General features: G+C 33.5%; 1 long non-coding RNA gene across 1 annotated transcript in view; it reads right to left on the bottom strand.

The window, feature by feature from the left end:
• Positions 1 to 5,386, bottom strand: part of LOC131067309 (uncharacterized) — a 5,391-nt gene extending 5 nt beyond the window's left edge. Inside the window, exons 1-2 of the long non-coding RNA XR_009111795.2 lie at positions 5,124 to 5,386; positions 1 to 255 (exon numbers count right to left, since the gene is read on the bottom strand). The exon at positions 1 to 255 is cut by the window's left edge and continues 5 nt beyond it. This is a non-coding gene — a long non-coding RNA (uncharacterized LOC131067309). The remainder of the gene's footprint in view (positions 256 to 5,123) is intronic.
• Positions 5,387 to 10,202: the final 4,816 nt, after the last annotated feature.

Genomic DNA, 10,202 nt, shown 5'->3' with positions numbered 1-10,202 from the left:
TAATAAAACATCTACATGTAATACATTTTATTTATAAAGATCAAACTGTTTGCAAGATCTCACACAAGTCATGGGAATAGTTGAGAAAAGATCAACATTGATGACAAAAATATAAACACAAAAGGAACAGAAGAATGTATGAAGAAAGGAAAGAAAGAACCCATCATTGCCTGAATAGGTTGATGAGTTCTGCAGAAAGGTCTTCTAGTCAGCTTCATTGATCCAAGCATCCCACTATCTGCTCCATGAGCTGACCTAAAATAGAGAGAAAAATGATTCGGTTAGAGCTTCAGGTTATTCCTTTCACTCCTACATACATAAAGCTACTCCTACTATGCATACACTACTATATCAGATTCAGAACATAGCAGATCAATGCAGAAAAGATGCCATGAGATCATCATACATGTCATTACTCACATAATGACTAATCAGCTGCCACATATTGAATACAATCATATCCATGGTCTCATATATTGTCACTCAATGACAATATAAAACTACCATCCAGTGGCAATATATACAACAATGAGCATGATTGTATTCAATAAAAATAGTTAACTAGAGCCATCATATGAATGGAAAAGGAAAAGGAAAGACTGTCTGAATCAATGAGGACGGAGAGTTTTTGGTCTTTAGCACAAGTAACTATCACAAAACAATAAAAGCTATCATTTTCATAAAGTAGAACACCAAGGAAGGTTATCTTTGAATCCAAATACTCCTGTTGTGATAGCCAATCATGTAAAAGCCAAAAACCTCACCTTTTTTGATCTGCACAAATACCTTCTAGCTTACTAAGTTAAGACAACATAGAAGACAACTTGAAGGAGAATTATACACAACACATACAAAATGATCATTCTTGTGTGTATAATAAATCATTCAAAAGCAAATACATTGTTCAACTAATTCAAAGAAACTAGAAATCATAAAAAGTTATGCTACATGAGAGTCAATCAAACAATACCATGTTTTGGATAGTCACCTAAACACACTAGTCACAGTCCATAACTCGCAAGATTACATTAGCAATGAAAGAAACAACACAGTCCATAACTCGCAAGATTACATTAGCAATGAAAGAAACAATATTACAGACAAAAAAAGAGATCATAAAGACACTTAGTGATAACCACCCAAAGGACATTATTATCAGTCAAGCAGACTCCCATCAAAGAACCACATACCAGCTCACAAATGAAGGATGCATCAGAAGAACAAATACCTAATTAATGCTTAAGACAGAAAGACAGAAAATGATGACAGTCACATAGTGAGCAGCTATAGGAAGTAAGGGATAATATATGACAACAAACTCTAGTAGACGCGTAACTAAGAACAATGATAGTGCACCAAGTTTATAATGCAATGCAATCACAACCAATTAAGGATGAGAATTCATCTACAAGAACACATAAACAATCTTTGAAGAATGAGTTTAGGCCATAATCACAGTCCCAAACCTGAAATCTCTCTACAAGAAAGCATCTTAGAACACAAATGTAATTAGTAGGGTCCCATGATAATAGTTTCAAGTATATATGCTCCATCTTTAACAATGAAATTGTCTAAGTATTTTGTCATAAAAGACAAGGGTACCTCCTATTTAAGTTAATGGATAGAAGTGTTCAGTAGTAGCATGAGTTTTTATATTTATAATTTATTTTTCAAACATATTCATGAAAAGATATCCAAGCTTAAAGAATAGTATTTGAGAAACCAATACTCAATTTAAAATCAAAATATAAGTGACATAAGCATTAAGGTGGATAGATAGTTCTTAACTATCATACACATTACCAAGCAAGGAGCAGATTTAACATGAACATATATGATGCAGAGCGAGTCCCAATCCTAGGGTGCTCAATGACCCAAAATAATCATCAATCTGCAACCTTGATATGTTCGAGGCATCTAACAAGATTACTATCAACCAACAAATTCAATATCAAATACATTATATCATTTTATAACCCTTTAAACATTAATCAAAACCAAAACAATGTATTATGTTATCCACAGTCTGATAGACCCATCAGTGAGGTTGTACGCAACTATGTTTTTAAAACTATATCTAAAATTGAGAACAATCCAATGGTGGAGTTTAGATTTATGTCCCCCATACTAAGACCTATTTTTACTGTCATAAACAACTCAGAAAATTCAACATTTAGCCTGCTAGGGTATCAAATATCTCATAAAATACTTAACCAATCACATAGAAACTGAATTCATTTGAAAGGTAATTCAACCGTCTATCAAAACCAAAGTTACAACAATTTCCAATGGTGCAATCAAAATATTTTAGTGAAATTCTCCACAAACCTCAATTTGGAGGGTTTTTTGATAGTTTTCACCAAATCTTACATAACTTGCTTCAAAATGATTGAAATTACATTAAACCAAAGGGAAAAAAATTTAACTCATTCTATTATCATATCCAATACATTTACCATGGGGACAAATGATTTTTCATAAAGGAAAATATGAATGATCAGACTGCAATACCCAGAAAATAATGTGGAGTGTGTAAAAATTTCAAATGTTATTCATTTCCTTCCTCCAATCTCACACACCCATTGGATTCGACCAAATGATGGTTTTTATAACCTCCACACATCTATATGGTAGTTACAACTGCCGAAGACCAACTACATCCTTGATTTGCAACTTTATAATGCAATTTGCGCCTGACAACATTTTTGACACAATTGACAATTTTGACATTTTGATAAATATGACCCCTAATCTTTGCTTTTGCACTTCAAATACATTTATATGGACTCAAAACAAAATTTTACATCTTCTTTACCCTTCCATGGCTCTTTTACACAAAATTGACCTCCTTGACCATCTTAGGACCCAAATACTCAACTTGAGCAACTTGTTACAAATGAGTGACATTGCCTTACAAAATGATTCATCATGCCTTGAATTACATCCAAATGACCTTAAAGACAATCATAGACTCAAAACCTTATGAAATTAATCATGACATAACTGGTGACAAGGTGCTCCTGCACTAATATAGTATACTCAGGTGAAATATTCAAAGAAAATCCACAGCTAGGGTACTCAAATGACAGTGCTCAACACAACCATACATAACTTCATAGTCAAACAGAGCAGTCATGCATCTTAGTAACTAGCAGCCCTCAACTAGAGATCACAACTTGCAATCATAAGAATGGAAAAAAGAGAAGATTTTGAATAACAGTGGATCTAGGAGTAATCAGTCATAATAGTGACATAACGATTATTCTCCAATAAAAATGCAAAAGAAAGATCTATAGTAGCATTGGGTTATGGCTAAAAGGAGATTAAAAGCAATAAATGAACAGTCGTATAACAGAGATAAGGATATCATTCTTGTCTTTTATAAGTATGATTAATCTTCAACAATAGTACTCAGTGATCAGCATTTAAAGGACCCAGAAGAATATCAAGAAATAACACAAATGAGCAGCCAAATTTTCTCAGGGTTTGAGCATAAGAACTGATCACTCTCAAAGGCAAATATAGAAAACACTATACAATGGAGTCAATCACAGAAAGATCATATATGCATTAAGCCATAAGAGAATACAAATAACAGTTCTCAGATCAACAAGAGAAGTCACATAACATATTAGAGATGTATAATAGCATGTAGCCTCATAACTTTTAGTAACCAACAAGCTCAAAAATTGTAGTGATATAGCAGGCAGCCTTGTTCCTGGTATAGCAGCTTTCAGGCACCAAGAGTACTAATGTCTTTCCACATATAAACTAATAAGCATGATGAATACATCCAAAGATACGAAGCTACATGAGTTTAAAGATACACCAATTATCAAACACAAAAGAGCAGTTTATTCTCATCACAGAGGAAATACACGGTAGATCATTCCATTATTTCTATATTATCATAGATGATCAATGAACCCTTATCATAGAGATCTCAATGAACAAGCAGTCCCATCTTTTCCAAAGCTGCAGTCATATCAAACACACTCTAAAGGATCTCGGTCCAGAGCAGCCCAGAAGGAGTTATAGATGATAAAAGAAAGAGAAGTCAACAACATTACTGACAAGAAAATCTTTAATTAGCGGCCATCTTAAACAATCACCTTTCTTTCGCAAAAGATCAAATGGAATATCATGGAAAACCCTATAAACAACAGTTGTATTATTAAATATTTAAAGAAGCATGCATGCCCAGGAAAGAACGAGCAAATAATGATGATTCCCATCTAATCTAACAGAGATATATGCAGTAAACCCTAGAAAAATACGTGCATATCAAGAAGCACACTTTTTGTAGAATTTTGAACCTGATCTATCCTCTCTGAACCAACTGATTAGCAAACAATAACAGCAAAAAGAAATCACAATTCAAAATAAAAAACAAAATGCCTTGTTTTTTTGGAATTGCACACACCAATATCTTTATTGAAGCTTAATTAAAAAATTACATAGAGGCTGTATATATAAAGAATTTGTAGCCTAAAATAATTAATAATAACTGCAGTTCTAAATATATTCCTAGCATTGCATGGAAAGCTACTAAGGCTCTCAAACTAAAAAAAACAAACTACTCCCTAAATTAAGAATACAATAAGTGCATGCACAACATGCTAGTCCTAAGGATTAATGCATGTTGGAGTACATGTTTTATTTGCATGAATAAATAAAAAACTATTAACTAAACTAATCTAACTGCATGCTAGAGCAGCATCAGTTATCAACACTTTTACAATAAAATCTCACCAAATATATGCACAGGAAAAACAAAGTTTCTGTTCCATTTCATAAATGAGCAAGCCCTTCATGAGGAAATTCGAATCATACATATATTTAGGGTTTCACCCAGAAACCCTAAGCATATCCATGATTCAAAAAATACGCTCCTAAAATACAGAATACGGAGAAATTCTCGTTTCAACCAAAGCTCCAGATAATGAGGAAGGAAAATACATGCAACTGTAGATAGAAAAATGTGTACATTCGCGGAGAAAGAGAGTGCATGGATAAAAATTTCTTTAGAAACCCAGTCATATGCAGAACAACACGGCTTTTATGAAGAAGATTTTCTCAAAAAAACAGTTTGCATGTGAAAAAGGTGAGATTTCTATACATACCATACAAATATGTTGCTTTTAAAAACTATTAAGCCAAGAAGTAGCAGTTCAAAACTCTGGTGTAAGCTTCAGCACAGCCAAACCCTAATTTGCATGGCCACCAATAGAGATTTTTCTCAAAGAATTCAGAGAATACGAAATGAGAAGATGCAAATATTTTAGGTTTCGGGCTTTACAAATTTGCATGCCCTAGTTCTATTTAGGATTCTATAGGCTTATTTTATTTTTTGAAAGTTGCTAGTTAATTGTAATGTGGAGGTCGAGCTGTATGCTCCCCCACAAGGACTTCAAGTCCTATTAACTCATGCTAGCCAAGGGGGCTTAAAACCCTTTTGTTTATTAAGTGCATATTTTTTTATTGCATATTGTATTATTATTATATTTACTTTTTTAATAATGGCAAAATAATAAAAAGAAATAGGTGCACATGTCATTTATTAATACAATAAATATAATAATAAATAATTAATTGTTTTATTCATATAAATAGAAGTGAAACAAAAGAAAATATAAAGATTATTTTAATCTTTATTTAGGAATTTCTATTTATTATAATAAAATTATTAATTTTGGCACTTAAGTTCTCTCTAACGCCATACATGCACAATTGAAAAACAAAATAAATATTAAAGTGACAGTATAATGAAATCACTTATCATATTTATCATAATGGATGAGTTACAAATATGTAATAAATATTAAAAGTTAAGTCATTATTGACTAGCTTTAATATTTAATCTATATTTCCCTTATACACTCATGCATCAAACATGAGTCAGTTTAGCAGCAATTAGAAGTGGCTATTTTTGGCTTCAAGATCCATGCATATTTATAACAAATATATACTACTTTTTCAGAGCTATTATTATCAGGACAGGGAGTTTTTTTTTTTCCAGCAGTGGGGTTTGCTTTTTCATTGGAGCTATTTTTAGCGAGATTGGCAGTTCTATATATGGTAGTGGGAGTTCTTTTTCATGTAGTTACAATTGGAGTCCTATTTTGAGCATTTGAGGCTATTTTTGGTAGACTTTCGCATGAGTTTTTTAGGCTATTTTGGGCAATTTTGCCCAAGGCTTTTTCTCATGCAGCTTTTTAACTTAGGGTTTTTGAAGGAGATGAACTTCATAGGTTCTATATGTTCTTCTCCTCCTTTTTTCCCCTCTGGTTCTTTCTTTTTTGCATACACAATTTTGCAAAAAAACATTGTATCTCAACACTTTAGTTTATTTTCGGTTATATATATTCAAATTTCCTTTGATATTACAGAGTTTCTTGAGTTTGCCTTGGTAATTGTACATGTTCATTTTGTAGATTTGACAGGGATTTATTGTGTTTCGATCCAAAAACATTTGAATTTTAGTTTCTTTCATGTGCATGTATCCTTGCTTTTTATAATCATAGGTTTTAGGTTGTGTAAAAGAGATAACTGTTAATCTAGTTGTCAAGCTAGTTTCCCTTCCAAGTTTATGATTTCCTTAACCTTCCTGGGAAATGTTTATGTGGTTGAAGAGTACAACTACTTTGTGTGGGCGAATTTTTGTCATATTTGTTGCCATTTGCATGAAGATTGCATTGATGAACTATTATGTTGTCATTGATGTCAATTGTAACCGGTAATGATGTTGTTTTGCAACTGGTAGGTGAGCAAGTGAAGGAAACTAGTATTACTTAAGAAGTAGTGAGATCAACTGGTAACCCTACCTATTGATGTGTCAAACCTTAACCGATGGAGCTTGGTGAATTAGCTCTATTGATTTATGATCAAATGGTGAATGAGAATGATTATGCCATGTATGTATGTTGTATGTGATGAGTTACAAGTGGTTTTTGGCACGTAGAAATAACTGTTTTATCTTGGGAATGAGGAAGTACATTGCATGAAGAATAAGACGTGTGATGAGTTATAGGAATCGATGAAGTGGTGATCAAGGAGTGATTGAGGTTGTATTATACAATGTGTTGATGATTTCTATGTAATCCAATGGTCATACTTGAACCAATTTGTTTGTAATCTCTATGAGATCTTAGGTTTGTGATGTGTTACCCACCTATTGTTTTGCTTAAATAAGGTTGATGAGTTGTTTTGTTGTAGTTTTGGCAATTTTGGTAAAGTGTTAGTGTGATTGATTGCCGAACCAAAAGGAGTATATGCAGTATGTGTGAAGGTAGATAGGAGCATGAAAAGGATCTAATCAAGCAAAGTAGTGCTATTTACCAGATCAACAAACCCCTACTGATCTCTAACAATTACAATAGTCAAATCCCTTAACCGGGTAAGCTTTAATAGTCTTAGTGCTTTCTAAATCCTCTAGCCAGGTGATCCATTAGCTTGGATTTAAAATCCTCTATCGAGGTTACTCCTAACAGGGTATTGCTTCTAACAGGGCATTATAGTCAATCCATTAACCGGGTGGTCCCTAATAGGACATTTTGTAAAGCTTTAACATGCTTGGCTCCTAATAGGGTGATCTTCAGAAGATTTTATAATACTTGTGGGTATTCATCCCCACTGTGGTTTTTCCCATTTGGATTTCCATGTCAAAAATCATTGTGTCAAGTGGTGAATGGTTTTTGTGGTTACGTTTGATATGGTTAATTTTCTTAACTGTTAAATCCACTTAGTTATGTTATGATGACCAGTAGTAATCTGAAATGAGCTTTTACTATTATTAGTAAAGTATTTTGATGTTTTGGTTAAATGGTTTGGGAGTTTCAGATTTGTTATACTATTATTTTGTTATGACAATCAACCAGTATACTTCACAGTGCTATTGTAATTTATAGTTCAGTGTTTGAAACAGTTTGCTCAGAGATTTACTTGAGAGATTGTTTCTGTGTTTGGTGAAAGTTAAGTCAGTTTTCTATCTACTGATTCACCCCCTCCTCTTAGTAGTTGTTTGAATCCTTATTGATTCATCATATAATCAATTGGTATCAAAGCATTTCAGGTCCTCTAGTGTCTAAGCCTAACAACTTGAGGTAAAGATCTAGAAGAATATGATGAAGAAAAAAGGTCTGAAGTTTGATAGGAAAAACTATAGAATATGGAGTGATAGGATGAAAATCTATATCAAGAGTCTAGGAAGTCAATAATGGGAACACGTTGTTACACATTATATTGCACCTAGTGGGACTATGTCTGATGGTCAAAAGAAAGAGCAACAAAAAAATAATCAAGCATTGGAGGCGATTATCAGTACTTTGTCTAATTCAGACTATGATGATGTCCATGGTCTAGAAACTTCTTATGATGTATGGAAGAAACATGAGGATATCTATAGAGGTGATGAGCATGTGAATATTGCCAAAGAACAAAGTCTGAGAGGTAAATTTGATGACATGCAAATGGCTGAAGGTGAGAATATTCAATAGTATGGTCAAAGGATCAAGGAGATAGTCGGTGATATCAAGAGTGTTGGTGGTAAAGTGAAGGATGCCACAGTGGTTAGTAACGTATTGAGAAGCCTTCTACTAGTCTACACTATCCAAGTTGCAGCCATTCAGGAGCTAAAGTCTATTGATAAAACATAGGTAACTATTGAATCCATCATTGGAAAACTTGTTACATTTGAGTTAAATGGTTATGATGGCAGTACTCAAAAATCCCAATTTTCATTTAGAGCTTCATTTTCTAACTCACCTGTAAGGAAAAGCAGAGATGTTAGTCACAATTATGAGTCTAGATCCAGCAGAGAAGTTGATGATGAAGACAGTCTAATCGATCTTGAAGCATTGTTGGCTAAGCAGTTACCCAGAGGTACCGGTAAGTACATAGGTAAATTACCTTTGAAGTGTTTTGCATGTATCAAGATTGGACATATTGCAGCTAACTGTCCTAATGATGACAATGAGCATAAGCTTGAGAAGTACAAGAAGTATAAAGGAAAAGGAAAAAGAGATTGCCTCATTGCAGTTGATGGTGGAATCATAGATGAAGAATCTAAGGGATGTGCTAATGAAGACATTGTCTTTGTTGCCATTAAGAAGGAGACATCTGATCAGAAGGCATTAGTTTCTTGCATGGATAGTCCTAATGATTGGATCATAGATAGTGGTTGTTCACACCACATGATTGGTGACCGAAGTAAATTTCTTACTTTGAAGGAATTTGATGGAGGAGTTGTGAGATTTGGAAATGAATCACCCTGCATGGTAAAAGGAAAGGGAACCATTTCTCTTAATGGAAAGAGAAATGCAAATGATATATACTGGGTTGAAGGATTAAAGAACAATATGTTGAGTGTATCTTAACTAAATGAAAAAAGTTATCCATTGGAATTTAAGAATGGAATGTGCAAAATCTATGGGAGAAAAGGTGAACTGATTGCAATTGGCAAGAAGACAAAAGGTAACTTGTTTCACCTAAATCCTAAAGTCAACAACTATTTAATTGCTAAAGTAGATGATAGTTGGCTTTGGAATTGAAGATTTTGTCATATGAATTTTGATAACATTGTCAAACCGAGCAAGTCCAAGTCAGTAAGAGGTTTACCTCGGTTGGACAAACCAACGATTGCTCTGTGTAAGGAATATTAGTTAGGGAAGATGACATCCTCAACTTTTAAGAGCAAATCTTTCTTAGCAGAACATTTATTAGATTTGGTTCATACAGACCTCTATGGACCAATAAGGACTAAAAGTATTCATGGTGATATATATTTTATTATTTTCACTGATGAATGCTCAAGAATGATGCAGGTAACATTCTTGGAGGACAAAACAAAATCCTTTAGTAAGTTTAAGGAATTCAGGGCCTTAGCTAAAAAGGAAAGTGGTAAGAAGATAAAGTGTCTGAAGACTGATGAAGAAGGTGAATTTACTTCTAAGGAATTCACTAGATATTGTGAGGACAATGGAATTAAGAGGCAGCTTTCTGCACCTAGGACACCACAATAGAATGGTATTGCAAAGAGGAACAATCGGTTAGTTGTTGAAGCTTCTAGAATGATGCTAATGCAAGGAGGTGTAGCATAAATTTTTTGGAGAGAAGCTGCCAGCACAACTATCTACACTATGAACCGGATATTGGTAAAGAGAGGTAAGGATAAAACTCCTTGTGAATACTGGTATGGTATATCA

This window comes from Cryptomeria japonica, chromosome 5 (genome assembly GCF_030272615.1).
Source record: "Cryptomeria japonica chromosome 5, Sugi_1.0, whole genome shotgun sequence".
In the NCBI taxonomy this organism is placed as follows: domain Eukaryota; kingdom Viridiplantae; phylum Streptophyta; class Pinopsida; order Cupressales; family Cupressaceae; genus Cryptomeria; species Cryptomeria japonica.
Note: the sequence above shows the minus strand (reverse complement) of the source record. Positions and strands in the feature narration are given on the sequence as shown.